Source organism: Prenolepis imparis, unplaced genomic scaffold (assembly GCF_030444845.1).
Source record: "Prenolepis imparis isolate NDT839.2.m4 unplaced genomic scaffold, iyPreImpa1.0 SCAF_4, whole genome shotgun sequence".
Lineage (NCBI taxonomy): Eukaryota > Metazoa > Arthropoda > Insecta > Hymenoptera > Formicidae > Prenolepis > Prenolepis imparis.
In genome coordinates, this window is record NW_028141162.1 from 2,161,486 (window position 1) to 2,184,056 (window position 22,571).

The 22,571-nt window shown below is 42.0% G+C and overlaps 1 protein-coding gene across 6 annotated transcripts in view; it reads right to left on the minus strand.

Moving 5' to 3' along the window:
- LOC145934677 (neurotrimin) overlaps window positions 1-22,571 on the minus strand; it is a 363,184-nt gene that overhangs the window by 248,550 nt on the left and 92,063 nt on the right. Inside the window, exon 2 of one of the 6 annotated variants that reach the window (XM_083035313.1) lies at window positions 4,497-4,601. The exons of the other annotated variants lie outside the window; for them this stretch is intronic. The gene's annotated coding sequence lies outside the window, so the exon portion shown is untranslated. The remainder of the gene's footprint in view (window positions 1-4,496; window positions 4,602-22,571) is intronic. 6 annotated transcript variants of the gene reach the window in all.

Below are 22,571 nucleotides of genomic sequence, written 5' to 3' on the forward strand. Positions count from 1 at the left end.
GAATAGCCGGCTAGTTACGCTAGCTTTGAATCGAATGGACTTTTGCTAATGTAACTCCGCGCGCGAACAGCTGCTTTATTTAATTAAACTGACAATAATGAAACTCCGCCACCGCCGCCGTCATTTCTCGCTCATCGTATTGTTGAAGTGCGGCGCCGTATTATGAATTAAATTTCGAAGAGCAAGTCGCTCGGGGTTTCTGGGTCGTTTCATCAACTAATTAAATAAGATTTTTCCCGGTGACCTTTTCCTTACGCTCCAACTTCCGTATACCGATTAATTAATATGTAGTAAGAGCAAGACGCGTGTTTCCGTCAACTCGAAACCATCGTGCATACGATCGATAATCTCGGTTTGTAAATGGATGCGCGTGCTCGTTCTCTCCATTAGAAAAGCAGGGGGAAAAAAAGGAAACCATTGATTAATGTGCAAGCAACGTTCGTATATAAAATTGCCTCGCCTCGTCTCGCACGTCGCGCTACCTCCGTTCTCGTAAATTCACCAAGTACATTTATATCTCGCCGCGTGATACAAATGATTGTTTCAGATTTTCTCTCCGGGAGTACTGCCAAGTAAAACAAGAAACACGGTTATTTACCAGTTCTTGCGCTCAGTATTTCCGTAAGGCGAAACTCGCTATGTATATATAAGTGCGATTGTCAACATTAAAATTCTTAGTACAAGCAACGCGATGAACATCAGCGTTTCCGAGTTTCCTCGTCGAATAAACTCGTTAAATCGACACTCCGCGCAAACTTCCTTATCCGTATAAATACGGCAGCTTTTAGTCTCGGCGGGATAATACGAGACAAATTACGGCATATTCCTCTCGCGATGAGCCAGCGCGAATGCTGACAAAAATCCTGCCCGGACTCTCAATAGCGTTATTTTATATATCGGTGCGAATTAAACCATTACGACAGAAACAGACGATACGAAGATTGCTCGTGATTTTCTCTCTATCTCTCTCTGTAAATTACATCATATATGCTATCGGAATTCTTTTCGAAACATTCGAGTTAAACTCTGATCGATCGAAGATGAGAAGAGTTCTAATTACATTGGAACGTATAATTCGCGGATTAAGTAGATGTCGATAATTCTTTAGTCGAACAAAGTTTTCATCTTGAACAGCTTAGTGTATCAGTAAAAACCATCGATCGTTCGATGGGTTCATCGAGTCCCGCACTTGTCGGACATTTCTAACTCTCTCGAAGGAGAAAACCCTTGTACTCTCGACTCCCTCATTTTCGTTTTTTTTGCATTCCGTTATTCCAAAACCCGATCGAGAAAACCCGGTTCGGACTCTCCCGTCCCCCCCGTCCACTCGACATACCTACATACCGTCATGCCCAAGGGATTTTGTCCAATTTGTGACTGTCCCTTCGTTCGATTCTCCCCTTTTTTTCGTTCTTGGTCCTCTATACCCGCCTACTCCTTCGGATCCGACCGTTCGTTCCTGACGCGCGTGTTAAAGCTCTACGGATCCATCTGTAATACGCTGCAATGGCGCGACATGAACCAAAAATCACCCAGCTTTGGTAAAGCTGTTTAAGCGGCTCCGATACGGATATATGTATGTCCTACTACTCTTGAGAACCGTTCTTGAGGATACGTCTCGGTAACTGCGACGAGACTCTTCGGGATGCATTTCTACAGGCTGGGATGTGGAACCGAGTGAAGGAAAGGAAATCGTCGAGATAAATCGCGAGTATACCGGACGCGGCCACGGTATAACATCAACGACGTCTCCCGTCCGGATCGACCAGAAGTCGAGCTTGGGGAACGAAGTTACCCAGGAAGATAAGATCGTTTCGTCTCGCCGCCGGAGAAAGATAGTGGTGCGCGATCAAGCCATCGCCGCTTCCTCGAGCGCTCCTTTCATACAGATCATACGATTTTCTTTATTCGCGGATATCCGACTGGCGAGGATTTTTACGAGAGAGAGAATCGACCGGACCGGATGACGGCGACGACGTATTTTCTCGTCACCCAAGGGATTTGCCCCATTTGCGATATTGCACTTGAGATTTGAAAATGCATCGATATTTTTGCCACGGGCCGGAAATGGTTACGTGATGAAGTGATAAGTGACGATTCTGCGACTTATTTTAAGTCATCTTTGCTGCCGAATACGCGATTTTTCGTTTCTATTTATGTCGCAGTTGCTTTTTATATATCGATTGCTGATTTCTATTTACAGCGTCAACGTGAATATAACATTATCAGAAAGTGTAATATCAGAATCATTCAATTTATGCATTAATAAAACATGCTTTCACTTAATGTTCAAGAGATCTATATGCGATATTCGTAATTGTCTTATGTGTTAAAAGGAAAAAAAAGAGAAGCTTTTAATGATAGCCATGCATCTTCGGCTGTCATCGAGCAATCTTGTATTAGCCGCACACATTTCAATTTCAAGTATATTTTAATCGCAAAAAAATATCAGTCGATGCGAAAAAATGCCAGACGAAAAATGCCTCGATAAAACTCGCACATCACCGAGACGATAAATTAGAGCCGGCTTTGAGGAAAATATTGAAATATATACGTGCAAGAGCAGAAATAGAGAAAAAATATCGAAACCTCCCTCCCTCTCCCTTCTAGCTCGCCCTTTCTTCTCAACAATACGCCTCCATGCGAACTAAATAATGTCCTGCATTCGCTACGATGATGCCTTAATTATACGCTACAATCCGTATATACAGAAATAATAGATGTAATATGAAAAAATGTGCTCTCGTTTATGATAAATTCCGTATAACGCTCAAACGTAAAAACAAAGCCGGCAAATAATTGCACAAATCCTGTATTAATTATCGTTTTATAGCACGTACCAATTTCAAAAGCGTAATCACAGAGATAAAAAAGCTTAGCGAAATAAATAAATGTAACGCGAATAAATGTAACATAGCGCGCGAGCGTTAACGAGCGGCACAATTAAATCGTTTTGTAAAAAAAAAAAACAATATATAAAACAATCATTTATTATCGATTCCGGGATTAAGTCTAAAATTTGTTAAATGTATTAAAAAATTATGATCAAAAGAAAAGTTGTGTAACCAAAAAAAGATATAAAAGATGATAGCGCGAATATAAGGCGCTATTAGTTTTCCTAACTCCTCCTAATAAATAATTGTAATTAATAAATGTCTCGACTCTAATACCACCGTCTTTAGGGATTCCCGGTATGACGTAACCGTTACTTTAATTCGATACACGATCGATTTTCCGTGGGAAAAAACCACGGGATCGCCTTAATATCGGACACGCTCGTGGGCATACAAATGGGAAATTTCTTTTGCGAAACGCATCAGAATTTTTCTCATAAACAATGTAAACCGCGTCGAGATACGCGTTTGCACGTAATTCCCATTCGCGTGGCGACATTAGCATTTTTCTGGAAAGAGAGAGAAAGAGAGAGAGAGAGGGGCCCCGCGCCGATGATTTCGTTTCGCGTTGTTATATCGGGGGGAATATAAATAGAAAGTTTATCGTCGTCTGAGACGTATCCGCGAAAACGTCGTTAGCATAATGTTTTTCGGCGGGACGATGATGTCGCGCGGAAGATGTAAAGTCAACCACGCCGGCAGGCACGTTACACAGAAACGACGAAATCTTCCGCGCAAATGTGTTCTCGGAATATGTATATATGCGTGTATATATATATATATATATATATATATATATATATATATGCGTATATACATATATATACATATATATTCGCGAGATCCGGCAGCACGCTCGACGGGGTCGGTTTGATTAATGACAAATATTTTACGGACACGTGTGCTCGAAACCCTGGAAACGCGCGATGAATAATACGTGACTGATTCCGCAAAGCTTATCATTTAACCTATTTGGAGCATTGTCCGAATGTTTTGTCAGAGAATTACAAAAAAAAGGAAACTATTGTCATTTTTCATGCGTTTTAAAGGTCCTCGCATCGCTATATGAATAACGATCTCGTAGTGAAATTAATTTCAAGATTTATATAAAATATTTCTTTATATTTAATGAGTGATTAATCTCTTATTAGATAAACTCTAAAGACTGAAACAGTTTATTTAATAAATTATGAGAGATAAGTACTACTATAAAATACACATTCAACATTTATCACGGCCGTCTCGTGTAACTCTGTCTCTCTCTTTCTCTTATACTATCGATAATTTAGTTCTCGTTCATATAACCGCGCTCCCATTTACCATTCGCGATCGACTTTTGCAGGAACGGAGGAATCTCGCTGACCTAATTAATCAAATCACGACTTCAGCATTGTTTGCCTTACGGTGCGCCGCGACTCCTTATGCATCGTAATGACGGTTCGATACCGCGGTTACGACGTGGTCAGCGTGTGTCTCCATTATTGACATTTGCTGACAGCGAAGTTGCCCATTTGACACACTCCGTGTACAGACAGTAATTATGCCAATTAGAACTATTACGACTCTATCTGCACAATGTTAATAATTATTGCAAATACGTACCGTACGGGTCAACGGCGCCAGTTTCGGCGATGATTTCGCAACAATTCGGATGATACTACGCACTAGGTATATATTCGCGCGTTGCGGCGTGTTTCGGCTACTCACCTGAAAGTTAACAAAAAAAAATACATTAGTTACACGCGTAAAGTTTAAAATGAATGTATCCCATCGGCCTGCTCGTATTTTCATCTCACATCTCGCGGCCGCGGAGAGAGAAAGAGAAAGGAACACTCTCGTTCTCTCGGTTCTCCGGGTATAATTTAAAGTAGAAACTTTACCAATATAAGGCAATTAACAGTGCGAGCCGAATGGTGAATACCAAATGAGGAGAGCGATACGAGATGAGCGCTGAAACAAGGCCGGGATTGGACACCGCTGCTGATTTCAACTCGGCTTGATATTTTCGTCGGAAATGTTTTGCAGCCGAGTCGCAAAAAAAAAAAGGAAGAAAAAGAATAACGCAAAAAGCGCGCAGCTTTCGTTGCTACTTTACGTGATATTAATCCGCTGTCCAATATGCAATAGTAAAGTCCAATTCGTATACGAATGTAAAAAGAAAAGAATAAAGAAGTTTTTACGCTAAATATTTCGTCAAACATTTTACTCGTATATTTTAAATATCGTCTCAGTCTTATTCGTAAACAATTGCATTTTATCCGCTTCTGTAGATCGCGTGCGCCATTTCGTATATGCGTTAAAGCACATCTTTTTAAAGGAAAGTATGAAACATTTTCATTACCAAGCCGAATCGGTATAACAGCGCCGGTTTATCTTCGATATATTTTCTATGCATCGCAAAGGGGAATAAATGCTAATAGGAATCAATTCCGAGTAACAACCTCGTTCAACAGCACGCGTTCGATATTCCTTTGTAATATACGTATTTACATTAGATATAAATGTTTGTAAATATAATACTCTTTATAAAACAAAGAACCTCCGCTGATCTAACATGCCGCGAGACATATTTGAATGTATGAAATAAATAAATGCTAACTAGTTTTCTTTCTCTTATTGCTCTAATCTCAAATTTATTTATTATCACTTTTATCAATTAATAGAAAATTGCTGTTAAAGATGGAGAGTCTGACTTAATATTATGTTAACACTCCTATTTTTCGAAAAATATTTACAGTGAATCGGCGGAGGTGTCAGGTTATCGGAATCGATACATGAAAGAAAACGCGGACAAATATATCTCAATGAGTTATTCTTCATAAGTCTGTTATAGAAATAACATGTAAGGAAATATATCATCAAGAATATCAATATTAGAATTTCTTTTCTAACAAACTCTGAAAAAGCTATATGATATATGTATAATTTTCGATCTACCGTCGTCGTGAAATCTTCCATCTTGAATAAAGAACTTTTCTCGACACTTTCGGTATTACTATTCTGTGTACGTGCGATTTCAAGTACGCATATTGATTCTCATAAGTGCAATATATATCGTTTTTCATTCCCCGCGAATATGAATAATGCATGGGAGTGATTCTTATCGCGCCAAAGTGCGGCGCGAACGAACTTTGAATAGAGGAACTTTCCAGTTTTTTTTTTCTTCCTTCGCGCTTTACGCTCTCGAGTCCGGGGGATATTTCAACAACGGACTCTCGAGTACATCGAGAGTTAGGTCGTCCTGGCGAAACAACAGTCTCGCATTCCGTATATGTGGCGGCAAAAGTTCGGTAGATTCGATCAAGTACTTTCGACCAGTGGCTTCCGTATTTTCTGGCCCTTTTCCTCTTCTCTCTCTCCTCCGCCGCGCAATTGAGTCCCTCGGGCGGGTCAAATATATACGTTTCTTTATTTAAAAAAAGAAAGAATTAATGCCCGGGACATACACGGAACTCGGTACACGGTTAAACGCGTTAAGCGCACTTTGTCGAGACCATTAGTGTCGGAAACACTGGCCTTTTTTCCCGACGAGGATAGTCGCGCGCGCGGCGAATAAAAATGAAAAAAGAAAAAAAAAAAAAAAAATGTCGAAGCCTCCGATGAAAGGAAATTACTACGTCGCAAAATGGGAAATGTATTTTGTCGCACACACTCCGGTGTGTGTTAGATCACGATATATTATTCAAGTGATACGTGACGGAAATGCAGATATCGTGACCTCCATTCCGCTGGAAAAAGAAACGCTCGCGGCACTTCGAGAATGAAAAAAAAAAAAAGCGGGAGGGAGGAGGGAAAAGAGTAAAACGATGGAAAACGTTGCAAACGCGACTGGGCGTGTCCGGCACGGATCTCCGACTCTCTTCTTTTTTTTTTTGCTTCGCATCCTACGCGCGTGCTTGATAATAGGAGCGATGGACGATTTATTCGACAGCTCGATTTAGGAAAGCCGTCAAAGACTGAATCACGGGATATGGCTCCGAGGAGGAAAAAAGCTAGCGAGGAAGAAAAAAGGCGAAGGCAATCGCGAAAGCACGCTATATTGAAAAACATGCGCGCACGCAAAAATTGAAAACGCTCCCGCGCGCGACCAAATTTACGAGGCCTCTCTTGCACATCGTTCAAGGATATTAAAAGAGTGCCGTGGAAATTTATCACGCGGCGCGATTCGTTCTTCCAAGGCTTTAGCCTCAAGTATATACAGCGAGTAATCAAATGTATTATATATTTACGTGAACGAGCAACGCTGCTGAGGGATAGTGCAAAAATCTTGAAAACCGCCGTAGCAAAACGAGAACATTTAGCAAAAATGTACCTTTCTCTGTTTCTCTCTTTTTCTTTCTATATCTCTTTCTCTTTCTCATAACCTGGATATAAAGCACTATATATTATAGATATACCTGGACAGAGCGTGAAGTATCGTTTCAGGTCAGGAGAGTAAAATTCAAGTAGTAGAGATACGGTTCTAGTCAGCCGTATATTTATAGGTCGCATAAATGAGACGCGTTCTATAATAAAAAGACAAATCAAACGTAAAAAAATGTCAGAAATAGTTATGAAAGCCGAGTGTTATTTTTCCTGACTCACTGATCGTCCCATACAGCTAATTATGCCAACTATATTATGTATAATAATACATAAGCCTGATGATACACATCTCTAAAGCTCTCTTCTCGCTGTTCTTTTCCGCTCCATCTTTTCTTCTCCCCGGCGTGACGATCTCTCGCATTCGCGCGTCCGAAACGTCTCAATTTCAAGAAATCACGATCCGGATCGGAACAAAAACCGCCATACCTTCGAGGTCGAAGGCACCGAGAGAAACGAAGTGTCAGGCGGCGACAAACGTAGAGCTAAACGTACCCGGGGCGGTGGCGCGCGAGTAAGCTTCTAGAAAAAGAAAGGAAGCTGCAAAACCCCTTTAATCTTTCTGGCAGGCTAATTACGCGACAGAAGCGTTCCGCCGTGCTCCGCTCGTACTTTCTTTTTAACGGCCAGTACTCGTGCAGCGACCGCGCAACTAGCTGGCGGATTTAAACTCTGCGAGAGTGACATAAATATACAACGTTCTCATCATTACATTAATCTTGTTGAGAACAATAATTTTTGCGATCGCGCATTAAAAACTTTAATATATTAATGAGGAACAATTAATAAATTATATAGGTATGTATATATACACTGAGCGAAAGAGAAGTGAATTTCACGCGATGACACATTACTCGCATTAGGAAGGATAATGAGATTTGCACAAGAGGGCGCATCCTTACGGTAAATGAGATGCGCGAAAGCTGTTGTTTAATGTTTTCCGAGGTTGCTGACGGACGGCTGGCTTACACGATGATGCCCGCGAATAACGCCACTCGATCATATCTAGGTCGGGATATTTCAGCATCATAGGCAGGATGCTAATTCCGTGCCATTATAATGAAGATAATAAAAATATGCGTTGCTGCGCGCAATTAATCCCGGACGGTACCGACGCAAAATACGCGTCACAAGGATGCGAGCTTGTTTCTTAATCATTTGTCCACGCAAATTTCTTTTTGTCGAGAAAGAGAGATTCTTAATTCAATCGCTCAACATTGAAGCAACCGGAGTTTTTTTTCTTTCGTTTATCTTCCATAAATTGTGCGTTATTAAATAGCGAAAAGATTAAAAATGAAATAAAAATGACTAACTGCGGAGATCCAATTAAGAAATCAATTATCTGCAATAAATCCTTGTTTTATTTACGCGACGTCAAGTCGAGAGGAATTTTCTCTCCGCCGAGAAGCGGATAACGGGAACAAGTAGCGAAATACAGCTCAAGAGAAATATCGGGTCGCGGCATAACCGCCTTTACAATAAAAAATTCCATTAATTAGAAAGGTCCTCTCGATACAATTTCCCGGACGATCCAACTTAACCTACGATGTGCCGCATTATCGGAATTTACGCCGCGCTTTGATCGGAAATGTACTTCATTACCGGAACACTCTCTCTTTCTCTCTCTCTCTCTCGTGCGACGTGGTGAGCGACGTTTCCTCATAACTTTTTAGAGAAAATTAAGTCTCTTAAGAGCGCAACAGCAACGCAGCGGAGAAAAAAGGGTTCTTGAGAGGGCATCTCATCGCTTAAAGGCAAGTGGCGGAAGATGGGCGACGTCGACCGCGATCGGCCCTCGTTTTCACCGAGAGATCCCCTAGAGCTCTTTCCGGCCAAAAAGTTCAAGTTTTGCAAAAATCACCCCGCGATAGAAGTAAGAGAGGGATGAGTATGTACTCGAGAAATCCGATACACCGACAACCACAGTTCTTCCCATCCCCTCCCCCCCCCCGACTTCTCTCTTAAGAGCAGCAACTGCTCAAGCTCGTTGCTCATGATATAAATGCAATTACGAGAAAATTATATATATGTCGCATTTCTTTTGGCTTCTCTTCTCCTCTCCCATACCTCGTCGAGATAATTCGCGCTACGAATTTTTAATAACGAGCCTCGATCGATATCTCTCTCTCTTCACCGGAAATTGGTCCAGATATACACGGAAAAGCTCGCGTGATTTTTCGATACGCATCGATGCTGAAAAAAAGGGAGAGCGAAGCTCTCAAGTGCGCCATTGCGCTATCCATCGCTGGCTGCAATTCCGAAAAAGACGGGAGAACCATCGTAGAAAGGCAGAGGCAAACGAGAGAAATGTAAACCGCTACACTAGTATTCCTATGTTGAGAATCGATAACAATAAGCGGTAACGGAGAGATCGACATAAGCCGCTGATCGACGAGACTAAACTTAATGGAGAACGTTTCCAAAGGGAATAGGTAGACGTCGTTATATCGATAGGCATCGTTATTACTTGGGGCAGTTCCGCACGCTACGTGCTTTCTCGACGATTTCATCCAGACAGAGACACATAAAAAAAAGAAAAAAAGGAAGAGCTCACCGTTTCGCGAAAACTGAATCAATTTTGCAAGCCACTTCAGCGACCACAACCGCGATTAATATCGGCTTCGTATCGCGCAAAAAGGAAAGGCTAACACCGAGGCTCCGCATTAATCGCGCCAATCCTTTGACCGTTAAAGGGACAAGAGGCGCGAAAATAAGTAGCATCGTGAAAAGAGAAATTTATTGCACTGGCGAATAAATTTCTTTGGCAGATTGTAGCAAGATCGCGTGTATGGAGGTGCATAAATTACCTACGAGAGAGAACTCGCATCTTTCTCTCTCCCTCTCTTTTTCTCTCCAAAATACGAAACGCATCGCGATATTCCTCCTTCGTGTATTCCACTTCCGCGTGGGTGTGCATGATAAAAGGAATGTCATGTGTCGCTCGTGCCGTTCTTTATAAAACGCGCTTTTGGTATTCCTTCCGTCACCAACTCTACGATGTCATAGAAAATATACGTGTATCTCACGCACAAAGAGGGGGAGAGAGAGAGAGAGAGAGAGAGAGAGAAAAATGGTGCAAAAAAAGCACAATCCGCCAGCGCGGCTTACAGATGCGGAATATTAAACAGCTGGGACGAGCATGAATCTCTCCCGTTGGGCGACGGCGATGCACTGCGACATGTATATCGGAATTAACGATTCGACAAAACTGGTGCGCGCACGCGTTCTCGATTTTTCCATTGTTATACAGAAAAACGAAAAAGTGGAAAAAAAAATTGCAAACCAATGACCCGTGCAGATATTTTTCAATAATATTCGAAAAAAAAAAATACGCGTGATGCATTCATACTTGTCGAATATACAAATTGACGGAAGCTATATACTTATAATACAAATAACAAAAAAAATTCACTGAAAAAATTTATTGAAAAAAAGATATGCTTGTCCCCCTCTCACCCCGAAGGGGGATGATTCTTTATTTCGTAATTCGATGTGTCGCGTTCAACGACACGCATGATGATGCGGCCAAAAGTAAGAGTGAGATGCGCGACGTTGCGTTTCGAAAACTTTTCACGTTTCTTCAACATCCGAGAGAGAACTGACGCCCGGAAGTATCCGGACGATACTTGCGCGGGGATATCGGTCGATTTAAAATTACACGTCGCTCGATCATCCCTCGGAGCGAGACGTCTGAGAGCATCGCGATACCGCCCACGGTTATCTGGTGCGAGGTGAGGGAATGGCAGCTCGGGATGGTCGCGAGGAACATTGACCGATCGTTTTATTAACCTGATCTTCGGCGAAGTAATAGTCATTTTTCTGCGCGGGTCGCCCCCTCGGCAGACAGAAAGCAACCGCCATCGCCGTGACAGCGACCTGTCCGGTAACCCCGATCCATTATATGACGGTTGACAGCGTAAACAGCGTCGTCGTGCTCCTCGCCGACGACCAATGCATTTCAAATAGAAGCGTTTACGGACGCGTCGTGGCTTTTATGCGGCGTCGCGCGCACTAAAAGAAGGACGTAAGTGGATAAAGAGCGCGCAAGTAAGACCGGATCATCATCTATCTCGCGCATTCATACATACGTTCTATTTCAATAAGATAATTTCGACGTCTCGTCGTAATGTGCTTCGCGTTATAGGTTCTCGTTCGTCTTGGTGTGTTCTTTAATAGCCGCGTTCTCGCAGAGCTGAATGTGACGTAAACACTTCGACAGCGGGAGATCCCGGCTGGAATTCATTAGCGAATTTCTCCCGCGAGAGTAGGGTTCGTCGACGTTTAAAGAAATTACTTGGAGCACTTCAAGGGGAATCGTCACCGTGGGGTCCCTCGTCTCGGGGGTGCGCAGATCTCCTCGATCGAACCGGCGTTCGAGCTCGCTGATAAAAAAATAAGCCGTGTCGCACCGTGGATTATCCCCCCAAAAATGGACATATTTTTCACCAAAGGAGCGAGAAAGTGACATAGTGTGAGAGAGAGAAAAAAAATAATTCTCTCTCTGTGTTTCTTTTATGTTCTCGCGCCAACACGTACATATCCGGTATGTTGTCGGGAATGAGAAACGCGCGCGACTCGGAATGCGACGACACTCTGGCTAGGAGTTGCTGCAACGACACGTCGCTTTCGCTCGAGACGAGAGATACTGACCTTATATTCGATCAATTTGTCTTTTTTTTTCAACGCTTACGAAGAATCCGATAGCTCTCACTCATATTTCGATACAAGAGGATTAATTAGCGGAAATGTTTCAATAAATTAACGTTGTAGACTTTGGTCGGAGATTCTGAATTTTTTCAGATTGCAATCGTTTGCCTCGCGAAGTATTTTTCGATATTTCCACAAGTACTCTCTACCTTTGTCGCGCGACTCTCTCTTTGATAAAATTTTTCATCTCTTAATTTCGATTAACTTTGCAAGACGCAAAAGTCAAAAAATGCCAATTCACAGACAGGATTAAAATGTTAATGTCGTAATATAAAATGCATGACACAATGTTAAAGCGAAATAAATTAAATGCTCTGAGAGAGCATTTCGCAGTCTCGAGCCACAGATTTAATTGCAAGAGATGCGGAAATGAGAAGTATCATATCAAAGGTAACAGATTCAGCGAGGTTTTTCGACATTTGCTGCAATCAAATATCAATTTCACTAATTTTATGCGAATCTTAATTTCGATCAACTTTGCAAGACGCGAGTAAAAAAATACCAACTCGCAGCCAGAATTAAAATGTTAATTTAACGTTGTAATAAAACGCGTGACACAATGTTAAAGCGATAAATTAAATGCTCCAAGAGAACATTTCACGAGCAGGCTCGAATCGCAGATTTAATTGGGAGAGATGTGGAAATGAACACTATCCAAACAGATTCGGCGCGTTTTTATCAACATTTGTTGCGATAAAACATCAATTTTATTAATTTTACGGGAATCGAAAATAAATGGACAGAGACATTTCTCTGTTCATTCGGTGTATTATCGTTGCTTTGTAGTTGGAAAACTCGCAACGGAACATCACATGACGAAAGGAAGAGATTTCGGATTAAGCGCGGCGAGTGACGGAGGCTCGGCGGCGGATTAACCCTTAGCGCTCCTGTATTTTCTCTCATCGAAGGCGAGTGCGAACCTCGTCTTTCGAGATTAAGCCTTTGATGATCCGCCAAAATCTTTCCGAGCGTGATCGAAATACGAATCTCGTTTCACGGCACGGTCCGGTGAGAAATTTCGAAACTGTCCGACACCGTCATCAAAATTGCAATATTATCTCAACCAAGCGATACTCAATTAAACATGCAGATATTACGAAAAGTCAATATAGGAATTAAACCTTCAATAAATATCGGCAATATTTAACAATGTAAAGTCAAACGCGACACATTTAACGCATATTAATTAAAAACGGTTAAAAGAAAAGTGATATTTTTCATTACTTTGATAATTTTAATAACTATATTGAGATAAAAACGTAGCATTTCTCTCTCTTTCTCGCAGTTGAACGAGTTTCAATCAAAGTCCGATATTCTTTTACGTGTTTAGGGAAACGTGAAATTGCGTCCCCTTTTGACGACAAGTAACTCTCGTAAACCGTTGGCTCGTTAATGAACAATATAAATTTCGTTGTATTCCAATTACGGCTATTATCCGTAGAATGTTCCGCTGATGTTATCGATGACGCGATATATACTCGAACGGCAAGGCGAGGCACGCGTTATAATGCACTTAAACTTGTGCCTCCGAGCATGTTAACTCTCTGTCTCGAGATTACGTAACACGTTATACAACTTGTATGGCACTGTTGTCGATGAGCAACTTTTCCTCCGCACCTGTCACGTGGCCTATTAAAGAGGGTACATCGCCAATTCATCCCCCGTAATGTGCGTCGTGATGATTAACATCGCCCGTCATTTAAACCGTGAACAAAGGCAATCCATATAGAACACGGCGCCATTTAACACGCTCCATTAATTAAGAGCGACGTCATTTTTCTCGCGCCCCCTCCTCTCCCCCGCGCCTATTAAAAAGCATTACAATAGCGTAAACGTCGCATTTCTCACGTTTTCTCTTTTTCCTTTCTTGTGTTTTTGCGATAATTACCAGTCCAATTTGCCAGTGAGAAGCGCCGAAGCAAATACCGAAAAAATATAGCGATTATCTTTTCTCTTGTTTTTTTTCTTGATAAAATACACGTATTTTAAATACAAAAACGATGTGTATGCGATGCGATAATAGGTATTTATTCTTGTAGAAATATCGCGCTAATGACACGTGTCATTAAACTCTTACATTCGCGACGTGCGAGCAAAAGGCAGTATTAATTACCTTTAACACGACGTAACATAATCTAACATCTCGGTTCCCTTAAGGGATTGGTGTTTGAGTTAGAACGGCGGGCTGTTTGAGGTCGGATAGCGCATCTAATCACCCTACGCGAGTGATGCCGCAAGCTCGATTAGTCCCACACTCGCGCATTATATCACCTTCGATGTTCCACAGACTTGCTTGTCAAGTACAGAGAAGGGAAGAAGAATCGGAAACGGATTCGCCGCGAGCGTCCAATTAGTTTATCGGATCAAGTTGATTTATTACGCGTTTTAACTCGATCCACATGTATGTATAATAAATTGCGAGCGATTTATCAGATGAAAAATATTTGGACGATTAAAAAGAAACTAATTTAAATTTCAACATGCGCAAAGTAATTTAGATATTAAACAATACACCATCCTCTCTCTACGGAAACTACGGTACGAACGAATATCTTGGAAAGTAACTCGTATTTTGATAGAAAGTTTGACGGAAACGATTTAGCGCATCGTATACTATTATATATAATACAACGCACTAAAAGTTTCGCCCCTACCGCGCAACTGCATTATCTAACACCGGGGCATTATTTCAAGGAAGAAATTCCCCCGAAGAAATCTCTTCGAAACTCATCAGGTATGTCTATAAACGCGATTTAATTTAGGTAGAGTGAGTCGTATTCCGGGGGACTAAAGTTTTACCATTCGGCGGCGCATTGCAGTTTCGAAATGCTACAGCTTTTCGATTTGTCATGGTGCGCGCGGGAGACACGCGCGACTTTTTCCAACTCGTGCGTCGCGCAAGGAAAGTGATTAATCGTTCCGGTGGCCAACGGCACCGCTCGTTTGTATACATTTCGGTGTGCTGCAAAGTTCCAGGGCAAAGTTTTAACACGGCAAACTCTCGCGTACACTAACAGAGAGAACAGTTTCCCAGTTCAATTCTTAAAGGGACGATGAAATTGTCTTTAGGAAATAACACACAAGGACAACGGACGCAATGAGCTCTCAGATACCAACCACGAACAAACGCAATCCAGAAGATGGATATTTTATCTACATCTGCTTTTACATTTTGCACAGAAATTCTGGAAAATGTTAGGAAATAAATATCGAATGTTATATATATTTTGTAAAAGATCATAAATATGCGAGTATAAAAAATTCTATCTTTAGATGCTATTTGATAGATTATTATCTGCCGAAAAAAAAAAAACAAGTGATTAATTAATCTGTGAGTTTAATTTCCTTTCTCGTAATAGCGAAAAATTCACCTAACTAACGTAATCCGATCTTAATGAAGTTCGTGTATGTTACAACGAAACTTTGGTTATTACGAGTCTCGTTCCAATAATTAAAGTCCGCGTCCGTATAATTGCAAAAAAAATGATCCAGCATCTCTCCGTCAAGCAGAAATTTTCTCTTCTTGCAGCTCTTGCGTTTTTTTTGCATGATCTCAGAATTTTTAATCGGCGCTGTGTATTCAAACAAAAGTCTTTTAGACTCGACTTCGGGACAAGAATTGCGTGCAACTCGGCCAAACTAAAATTGCAGCGGTTGTCGTTCGAGCATTTAGTGGATAGCCCGCGGTGCGGCGAAAAGACGGCTTATCCTTGCCGCATTAAAACTTTAACGTTCTTTGCAGAGTGAGTGAGCGTGAGAGAGAGAGAGACACGGAGATGGAACTAAATGACGGCGGATAGCGTGCGGAGAAAATTTGCGGTTTTCGACACTTAAATGCTTAACGACACGAGCGCGGGCGAGTGACTTTCGCTTAAGATAAAACCAATTTTACGTTTTCAAGACGATTCACGACGACGGAGTAAAACGTGGCGCGTGCGAGAAACTAGTTGTTCGCGGTTATCGTATACATGATTTTGCGGCGGCAAATTACTCGAGATAGATAATAATACAAACGTATATAATTGGAGAACACGGTGTAATGGTCACCAATTGCGATGTACGTTGGATTCACTCCGCGTTATGGATACTAAATTTCGCGCAAAGTAGAAAAGGACAGGCAAAACTTGCTCGTAGCAGGAAAATGGGAGGAAAGGGAGGGAAGAGGCGGAACATTGATGTAATAGCGCCGATATAGCGGCATGAACGAGCATCCAAGCTTCCGCGTGACACGGCCCCGGGATCGTACATAAGCGCCAGCCCGAACAACAAATGACCGTCCGCCGCGGGTTGTTGCGGAAGGGTACGACATCCGGTTCTACGGGCGGACGGAACGCGTGATCGATCATTATTGGAGAGCGCCGCCGTCGCCTCGCTCCTTTCGCTTCTCTCGCGTATACTTCAACCTGTCGCGATATCTCGTGAGTCCATCACCGGTGTTCCTGAAGACCGGGGCTTACTTCGCCGGTTAATCTCCATAACTAAAGTTTGATCCCGAGAGCGAGGCGAAAGCCGACTAAAACTAAAATGTTTATTCAACGAGAGACGTTGAGATCAACTGAGGAACGAAGCGAATTGCAATCTGTGCGCTAATTCTCTCTCTCTCTCCCTCCATCGTTTTAAATAATTATGTAATTAAGCAAAATAATTAAATCTTTCAAATCGGGACCCTTTAATGTTGAGATCTCTCGAGATGAATGTTACTAATATAAGCGCGAGTGAAATAAAATGTAATTTAAAGGCGAGGGATTACTTTGAGATGTTTGAAATACGAAAACACTTGTTTGGAGCTGAGAAGAGAAAAATAGTCTTCCGCTTTTTGTCGATCAATTATCTGATTTTAATAATAATTACAAAAGAACGTGAGGTCGCGGGTGTCACTATGCTGACGTAGAGCAGAGCGAGCGCAAATTGGTATTGGAATTCCATTATGCTGCAAGCGGATGCGTGCGCGCGCGTGGACCGACCTAATTCGATCGAAATGATCCTTAAACAGGGTTTATAGGGTCTTTAAAATTTCCATGAATACGGGAGGCTACTAATACGATATCGACTTCTACATATGTCGACAATGATATAGACATTGGTGCTCCAGATTGATCGGTGGATTGATGACGACGGTAATCCCGCATGTTCGTCTTCGATTTCGATATCCGATCAATAACAGCAAGAATCAAAGACATCGCTCGTCGATGCATCAACTTGGCTGATCCTAATTAACATCGAATTGCAAATAGGGTATCGATCGGGAATCATTTTACTTTTCATTCTCAATGTCTGAGTTTAGACACATGAAGCTGCCGTTCGTCGCTTGACCCAGAATCGAAATCTTCCATCTATCTTCTATCTATATCTATATTATTAACTTCGTTGTATAAAAGCTCCGTTCAATTTTCTTATCATCCGCTATTATACAATTACTTTCAGCCCCTTCCGAGATTAATATATATTCCAAGTCGTGCACTATGGATCGCGTTTCGATCTCGAAATGCGTCCCGGCCAAATTAATTCCGACCAAGTAATATAAGATCGAGCTTGTGTGCAGCCTCACAGACACGCCGACGAAAATCGCTGGTCCAGCGCACAGCAACGTCTTTCTCGCCGTCGCACACACAACCATACCGGCCGGAAGGCGAGGAGACTCCGTAATTATGACGCCATTATCGTCGCGCCGAGGGCGCTTAATTACACGGCGTTAGAAGCCCTGGCATACGTTGCGAAGCGAGTTACGGTAAGACGCTCGCGGGAATACTTACTCGAGAGATGCGGCGGAGGGCCGAAGGCCGCGGGTCTGCGCCGCGGAGATGGAAGTAAACGGCAGGACCTGACATAATTTTAACCCGCCGGGTCTTGTTAATTACAGGGCGCGTCGTGTACGTCGCGTGGCAGTTTCTGATCACCGCGACCAACACCGGAGAGTCCGTGCAACATAACAACATAACGCGCGTTCTCTGATTACGCGTTGCATCGCGAAAAGCACATCTCCCAGCTGTGATTTTGTTACGAAAAGATATTTGAAGAGACAAGAAAATATTTTCGCAGCTGCAATTTGCTATATATAAATACTCGAAATAATCTCTGCTACTTATAATATATGGCACTGTAGTATATAGCTGAAATAATAAAGTCAACTCGTAAATTTAACGTTCCTGAATTTAAATACATTGATATCTTTATCGATAATGTAAATACCCGTGGAATATAGATAGACGCGATTACGCTAATTAAATCTCTCTCCTTCGGTTCATCCTACCATCATTGATCTATCTCGTGCAAATAATATATGTATATCTTGCTGCAACTCGTCTTTCGCGAAACTCCTTGCTGGATACCAGAAGGGAAGGATGTACACGCTACTACGTAGAAATAGGGCAAACAATCGCTCGTGTACAAACGAAACGTACAAACAGATCCGTTGATACGTACACACATATTACAGAGACGACGCACATTTGCGTACGCATCGCAACATCGCGCTAACTGCACGCCATTCCTCCTCGTCGAGGCAATATATGCGCGTTGTCGTTTGTCAATTCGACGAGCGACCACGTGAAAAGTAAAAGTTTTTCTTATATAATAAATTTTCTTCTCCTTATTCCTTTGTGTAGGAATAAGTCTCATACTTGAAAAAAGCGCCACGCGCTAAGTCCACATTAATTGAATAGTATTACGCGTGCTTCCGTTTTTTCGATTGAGTTCGCTCGTCATCCTGGCACTCCATTAGCGCGATCGCAACGTCGGTGAGTCGTGAAAAATGAGTCGGTAAAAATCCAAGGCTCTCCCCGGAAACTAATGAGCGGTATCCAGGCACATGAACACGTATACGAACGAGTGGTACGCATGTCCCGCGATACAGAGCGCGGTCGACCACCAGGCAAACGACCACCCGCCTAGGCTTCCGTAGGCTCTTTCGTTAACGATCGCACTCGAAATTACGGGCGGAATCTGGGGCATAGCCGCAATACGGCATTTCGTCGGCCCGGGATATGAGACACCCGGGGGAGAGCTTTTTCGCGAGAAATCAAACGACGCTCGCGAGAGGAGATAACGAGTTGATGCGACGGAAGTTGTCATTTTTCGATGCCAAAACGGAAATTGTCGTCGTCGTCGTCGTATCGCGAATAAAACGCGACAAAACAATCGCGAATAATAGCGATAATGGCTCGTCGGTCGCCGGTTCCGGCAAGAAAGGGATGACGCGTTTCGAAAAATCGGCGGAAATGCACTCGATTTAGCTGCCCGCATTATATTCCGCGGCGCGTATATTCTACTATATATATCTCGCTAAATAGAATACAAATTGCGTCATAGAGGAAATTAGCCACGTAACGCGTTTTCGCTTAATTGCGGCAAATACACCCTCCCCCTCTCCCTCCACCCGCGTGGGCAACCGGAAATGCGCGTCGCGTGGCTGATAATTCGCGAAATTTCAGAGTGAGTTTCTCGGGTATTACAGCAGTCGATATAATTGACGAGCAACGGGGCAGTCCGTCGCGGCGTGAAATTGAATTAAAGCACTGTCAACCCGGGGTCCCGGGTAGCAACTGTTACTGCAAATTTGTACGACACGTTCAACAGTGTGTTCACAGGATGACGCCTCGTGTCAACGGATATAATAATCATATGTCGGAAACTGCATCGGTTTGCCCTTATTTTTTCAGGAAACAACAATTTATCGATCAGCGGGCGGTTGAGCTCGCGCCTGTTTAATAACGCGCCCTCCCCGTTCGCAGCCTTATTGTCGTTTAATTCAAGTAGCGCTGACGATATTGCTGTTTAATCATCACCGTAATTGCATACCGGCGCGGTCAATGATGCCGTTCATGATGATTTCGAATCGAATCGGGCCGGATATACAATTTCGCGATGCTGCGCGATATATTTGTACAATAATTTATTTCGTGACCGCAAAGCGACGAAATCTCACCCATCTGATCGTAAAATTTGACCGTAAAATAAAATTTTTTTATTATCATCTCGATATATGATGAAATAAATATTTTTATTAATATATAAAAATATTAATTTATAAAAAAAAATCTCGACAATATTCTCCTGCAAAACGGCTCGCTTTCGGAATGTAATTAAGATCGACGAAGGAACCTAGCAATCAAACGTCAGAAAATACTTTACCCAACGATCGATCCGTCGTCGTTAAGTAGAGCAAGTAGAGAGTTTTATGGCACTCGTGATACTTCTATATATCGCAAGATCGATTTAAAGTTCGTACATCCTGACAGAGTTCGGACCTCCCTTCGCCCTCCCTCTCTCTCTTACCCCCCCCCCCCCGAGGAAACTGCTGAGATAGCGAAATCCTAGACAACTTTGTGCTTTCAATGAGCGCCGATAAAACTGAAATTGATAACAGAGCGAAAAGTACTATTATCCCAAACATTTCGAATTGTGTAACTGTTTCTCAAAAAAATATACACAAGTTTAAACTAATTCCAATCGTTATTTTTACAAGTCCTTTTTTAACCGTGTAATTTTATTCTCAAAAGTTGTCCATAAAAAAATTTCTACAAAATTAGTCGTACACTTTTACAACACAAAATGTATATCCGGAAGTATTTTTACTATCTTATAACTTTTTAACTACGTCTCGAAATTTAAATTAAAACTTACAAAGTCGAAGCGCGATGCAAATTGAATTTGCAAAAATTTTCCTTTCTCCGGGAAATTGCCGGAGCGGCATTTACAAAATTTTATTGCAAGATCACGGGAATAGTAATACGGGTTGTATAAATTCACGAAAAGCGAATTCGTCCACGAAACGAAGAACTAACTCAAACCGAACGGGTCACCAAGTTCTTTAAACGTAACGTAGTGCCCGCGTCTGGGCTCGCGGAAGCCGCCCAAGGATTTAAGTTCGCAAACTTCGAACTTTGTCTAATTACAGTCTCTATAGATGTTCGCAGCGCGTCTCGCCCTTCCATCAACCCAAATACACCGATTAAACGTACACTACCCGCACCAAAGCGCTATTCATTTTTGACTTTTAAAGAAAAATCTACAAAATAAATCTAAATAACGGCTTTTTGGGAAAAAAATATGCTTTAACGTAAATTTACCTTTTTTTTTCACAAAAGAAGAAAAAGAGTATTTAATCGTTTCAAAATTACGAGTTTTTTTATGTTTGCGTTTATTTATTTATTTATTTATTTACGTATTTATTTTTATCTAAGTCGATTCCACAAATTGACCATAAAATCTCACTTCGCGGGGCATGAATGCGAATTTATCGTTACTCCGCAGAATGTGGTACTTAAATCGAACCTACTCGGCTGCAAGTGTGCAACGCGCTGCATTCGCTGATATATATATATATATATATATAAATATAAACACTAAGAAAAATCGGCTTTAAGAATTTTTACGATATCACTCCCCGCCAACGACGCGACGGCGAGGTCTTCGTGAAAATTCCCACGGCGAGACTACATAGAACGGTGTAAATGTGTAACGACGTATGCGCACGTGTATGTGTGATGATACACGCGAAACGAAAATATATAGATATTTCTAACGCAAGAACAAAATCAGGAAATATGATTCGAGTCATATATATTGACGTGAGCCGCGCGCTCCATCGGATACGAGCTGGCACAAATATTTCGAGCATCGAATGTCAAACGAGCCGGCAAAGTGTAGCGAAGCAAAACGGGATTATTGCACCGTACGAGAAGTAAATTGAGACACTTTGATGTTCTTATACATATATATGCTACGAACGCATTTTCATTGGTATCGATGTAACGAAAAAGAAGCAAAATCAGCTTTAGCAAGACGTGTTTACACTTTCACGAATGAACAGAAATAAGTTCGAGAGTATCGATGCGGTCTGGTGAACAGCTTCGGTCGATATATAAAAGTGGAGAATAAAAGACGTTCGTTTAACGTCGCGAAAATAAAATCGTGTAACACACATATCACTGTACCAATTTGCGAAATTCAAAATTAATCATTGCGGACACGCGAAACGCGTTTACCGATAATGTTCTATAAATTACCAATTGTTATCCAAATTGTAATGTATAGTTTTCATTGTGTAGTTGCTCCCGGCGTATATCCTCGCGAATTGATAAAAGAAGACTCGAATCGGGCCATGTGTTACGATATAATTTTACAGATAAAGCTTGCGTATCCGCTTGTGTTAAAATTGATAGCGACAATTATTAATCGTTCGCGCCGGATTTTAATGAAGGATGTCCGCAAGATATCGATAACTTCGCTCCACGCGTTTCCAGAATACGGCCACGACGGAGTTATCGGGACACGAGCGATATTTCAAGACTCGATAATGTTATCGGTAATATAGCGCGCAGCCGACATACCGGAGGGAAACGCGCGGATCGTCTATTCGATCCAGTAGTATACATCCGTGTATGATCGTACACGGTAGATAGAGATATTCGTATAGTCGGCGCGTATTTAAGTTCGAGGCATTCTCCAATAACAGAAAATAGGGATCGTCCTGGAATCCGGCGTAAATACGCCCCGGAATCCTCCGCTATATTACTTCACTATCGGCTGACGTGCGGCGCGGAAAAATTCACGAGGGTTCGTCGTACGCGATTTCTCCCATCCTTTCCTCCCACCCTTTCTTTAAGG